The sequence below is a fragment of the Notechis scutatus genome, chromosome 6 (genome assembly GCF_049901735.1).
Source record: "Notechis scutatus isolate UNSWTSFEM ecotype Mainland chromosome 6, rNotScu1.2, whole genome shotgun sequence".
Lineage (NCBI taxonomy): Eukaryota > Metazoa > Chordata > Lepidosauria > Squamata > Elapidae > Notechis > Notechis scutatus.
In genome coordinates this window covers 29,000,992-29,005,886 of record NC_142014.1, presented here as the reverse complement: position 1 = coordinate 29,005,886, position 4,895 = coordinate 29,000,992, and positions in this window count along the sequence as shown.

Sequence of the window (4,895 nt, the reverse complement as noted above, 5' to 3'; positions counted from 1 at the left end):
CTATGCAAAAAAACAAAAAACCCTCATAAGCTTAAGATGATTCTGTGGAAGTTGAGAATGGCAATAAGGGAAGATCGTTTTATAGAATTGCAATAGAAGGACCTTGTATAGATGTTGAGAATTGCAGAAGATGGAAGTTGCAATAATAATCGTTTTATGGAAATTGAGAATTGCAATAGATTCTTCTGTATAGAGAATTGCAATAAAAGATCCTATAGATGTTGAGAACTGCAATAGAAGATCCTTCTATACAAATTGAGAATTGCAATAATGGATCTTCTTCTATGGAAATTGAGAATTGCATTGAAATCTTGGCAGGATAGTACAGGCTGCATTTGCAAGTTACTATGTAGTTCGGTCAGTCTGGTGTCCTGAAACTTTGAGGCTTACTATGTATCTATGGCCCCTTTAACTTGCATGCTATAGCAAGTTCAATTTTGTGGGTCAGTTTCTGATGACATCCTCTTTCAAAACTCCCTTAGCAAGGTGTGGGACTGAGAGATTTTATGCATAGGTAAAGTCCCCTAAATTAACATTGTGATTGAGTCTGCTTCCTGAATGGTCTGTCCATTTCCATAAAGGGCTTGTCTTGGGGACTGCAGGGACAGTAGAAATGGGAGTGCACCTGTTGCTCTATTGCCCTTGAGATTTGTTTTTTTGAGATTGGTCATCCAGAATTTCTCTAAATAGCCAGCAACTTTTAAGCAGGCTGAAAATAAGTCTGACTTGCTTTGCGTTTTTGTTTCTTTGGCCATAGAGCATCCAGCCTTTGAGAATTGGCCTGTGTCCAGAGTAACAATTGCTGTTAAGTCAATAGAATAACTAGAATTGGAAGGAATCTTGGGGGGTCTTGTAATTCAACCCACTGCTCAGGCAGGAAGCCATATACCATTTCAAACAAATGGTTGTCCAATAATGCTGATCAGCTTCTTCATACCTTACCTGAGCTATGTTGACCTGCCCTCTTGGATTTTTTTTCTTTTTTTGACACCCTGGTGACAGATAGACAGACATGGCCTTATCTCTTCACCTGTGACAAGTTTGGAGATCCAGAGCAACATGACCTAACCGTTGCCCCTCCTCGATCACCCCATTAGAAGGCCCAAATTAAGGACTAACCAAGAAGAGAAGCAACCTAGAACTAAGGAAAAATTTCCTAATGGTGAGAACAATCAACCAGTGGAATAGCTTGCCTTCAGAAGTTGTGGGTGCTCCATCATTGGAGGCTTTCAGAAAGAGACTGGACAACCATTTGTCTAAAATGGTACAGGGTCTCTTGCTCAAGCAGGAGTTGGACTAGAACAGGGGTCGCCAACCTTTTGTACCTCAGGGACCACCAAACTCGTAATATTAAATCCCAGGGACCACTAATCGGTTCTGTGGGTGTGGCTTGGTCATATGACTGGCTGAGCATGGCTTGTATGTAAATATATGTATATAAATATTGAGTTTTTTATTAAAAAAGAGCAACTTTTACCCAAACTCAGGCAAAGCCGGCAGATTGAGTTGTTCACAGAATCATTCAGTGATCTATATCTGCCATTGGCTAGCTCAGTCTCTCAAATTTGCTTCCCCTGAATCTGCACTGAATTTGCTTGCAAGCAAACCTTCAGTCCTAAGGCAGGTTCAGCTGTGCTGAGCGGAAGATCTAAAGACTAGCTAGAAAGCAAGAAGTCCAACCATTTCCTGCTTCTTAGCTAATTTAAATTTCCTGGCACAGCAGAACAGATGATGGTCAGAAAAAGGAAAAATAGCAATTTAGCAGGCAAGTTTACCAGGTAAGGAGTGAGGGTTCCCATGGACCATATGGGCAGCGCAGCCTTGTGTTTCTGTGCAGCCTGGATTAATTGCTTTGTGGGGGTGAGATTTCTCTGCAGCCCACCAAAATTTTCTCATGGCCCACCGGTTGGCGACTGCTAGACTAGAAGATTTCTGAGGTCCCTGCCAACCTCCTTATTCTGTGTTCTATGACTTCCTGTTCTTGCTTTTCTTCCCAGGGGTAAGAGCCATAGATGTTAACCACTTTATAAGGTCCTGACCCAATTAAAGATCCCTTGAGATATCCAAGTAATTAATGATACTTGAGACTTCAGGTAGGATGTTACCTGCTGAAGCCGTTGTAGCAGCCCTAATGTTGAGATTTAGAAGACTTTTTTAAATGTTTGAAGTGAAAAATATGCTGAATTTTCAAGGACCAAGACAAAAAACTATAAACTTGAAGTTGTACCTTGACAGAAATGTATTGTGTAAACAGACAAACTAGTTTAACGGGTTTTTTTTTTAAAAAAATACTATCAGAACAAATGTATTAACTGAAAAGTGAGACCTGGGAAATTAGACTATATTACATGAACATTTCCAATATTTCCTGGTTTTTTTGGAAATGTGTCAGATGAATCTGGCATTATATAATACAAGTTTTTATTAACTGCATTACTGTGTAAAACTTTATAGAATTTTACAAAACTTTCATTGTTACGTGAAATCTACTAAGATTTGTATCATAATAAATTGAACAGTATCAAGCAATGAGTACTGAACCACCATTTTCCTTCAGATTGCAAAAACACCACATTTATAAAGGAATGATTTGGAAGTATTAAAGACTGGAAATCCTACGTATACACTTTATGGTCCATCAACACAAATTCTTCCAAGAACTCTAAGCTTTGTGATGTCGTGTTTATATAATAGTGCAAGTATTGCAACTGCTCAATATTTTATTTAATCTTCACAATCTTGATTGTTTATTTCCTCTTATTCCTGTTTTTAAACATGCCCTGTTTTTTGTTGCAAGATTAAATTTCACATTCTTTAGTTATTTTAATAGTGTAAGAACAGTAGTAACTAAATTTAAATTTCTGGTACATTTTCAGGAACTATTTGAACTCATGGTGCTTAAAGAAAAGTTTTGTTTAAAATAACCTTTTGTTTAAAAAAAGTTTTGAGGATATCTTTGAAACTCAGCATTAGAATAATAATAGAATAAGAATTACATCGAATCATTTAAAGCTAATCATGGTAATTCATAAGGAAGTAATTTTAATGTTAAAACTCGAGATTTTTTTATTATCAACACTTTTGAAAAGGCACATTGCTCTAAACACACAATGTCCACGATACCATCTTTTAGTATGCTTCATATTCTAAAAAAGAGTTATTTTTGTAAGTATAATAGTGGATATTTTCAAACTGAGCTGTAGTGCCAATATAAAAAGTTAGCAAACAGAACTGGGTAGTTTTCCAGACTGTATTATCTTAGCATTCAAGGCAAATGGGGAGAAAGGGGTTTTGACTGTTTAATTAGGTTCTCTTTATCCAATTTTAGGACAATGGGGAAAACAGATGACATAAGTCATATTTGGGCAAAATTAATGGGGTCGAAAGCACTGCTGTAAATATATTCCCAATAACTTTTTTAATTCTTGTTTGAAAATTCAGTAAAAATGGTAGACTAAATTACCTTTACTTGGACTTTGGGCAATGGTAAATAAATTAGCATGTTATTCTGACAGATGCACTATACTCTTGTGACAATATTGTGCTTTTCCAGAATATATTTCCGAGGCAAGCGAGCAATGAATGTTTTTAAAAACTCGTATAACGATCTTCTGAAACCTCAGTTGCATCCTTAGGTGGACAGACACATCGAGATCCCACACCATACCTTTTTTTTTCCTGGAAGCAGGAACTGCACTAATTTAGCAGCAAATTGCTATAAAGGGAATCATGATCTCCCACCGGGTTTTGCTGGAGAAAAAAAAATAAGCACATTAGCCTCAATACAAGAACTTTGAGGGAAGAAACCCACATTGCTTGGTCATAGCATATACCATCTGCACCCAAGTTGGTTTTAAGCACCCTTTTGATTTTCTGAAATACAGCTTTCAGCGACAAAATGTGGCACACCCTGTATTAGTACACTTAAATTCAGGTATCTGTCTTCATGTAGAGTAGCTTAAGCCAGTCCTTCCAGTGGCAGAACCATTCTGCTTACTGAGCTTTGCTTTGCTCACAGAGTCCTTTGCTCACTGAGTCCACTGTGGAAATTATAGTTGATAGAACCCAATCTTCCACTACCAGCAAAAGACTAAGTGCCCCAGAGACACATTGATTTATACAGGAGTATTTCATCTTAGTAATATTCTGTAAACTCTGCTCTTGTTTTCTCCTTACACAACATAGCCTTTTCTGTTTAGGCTAATATTCCAACTTTGTGTGTGTATGTGTGAGAGAGGGAGGGGGAGATATATACATACACATTGTTGGATATTTCAATAAAATAATTGGTTTTGAATCATCAGGTTAGTAACTACTACAGCAGACCAAAAGTCAAATAAAAATGCCATCATATAAGAACTATACATGTTCCTAAAGAATTTGAACATTGTAGTTCAACCTATGTGAGGGGAAAGGGTGGCTTGCTAACCCAAGTAACAATTTTAGAAATCTTGACCATTGTATTTTTTGAGGGTTAGCAGCCTTCAGAAATTCCCATGGGCTTATAATGAATAAGGGTAAGAGTCTACTCTAGGTACTCTAGTTTTAATTGCTATTCTTAGGGTGCGACCACTTAGCATGCAAATCAAAGGGGCAGGGAAGGGACTTGGAACAAAATATTTTATAACTGGAAGGACATTTAAGCCCTTCAGTAATGCTACCTGTTCTAGAATATATATGAATAATCATTAATTTGTTTCTTGAAGAATCCCCAATATAAACCGAAACAAATTGGTAGGCCTTTTGGAATTTGCCAGTAAAGTTTGTTGAGAAAAAGTGATGCAGTAAGAATTTTGGTACTTTCAAATGTTTACATAAAACTCTTTTGCTAGCATTATTAGTCATGATTTTAATCCTGATGATACTTACCAAGGTTTTCCTTTTGAAAATTCTAA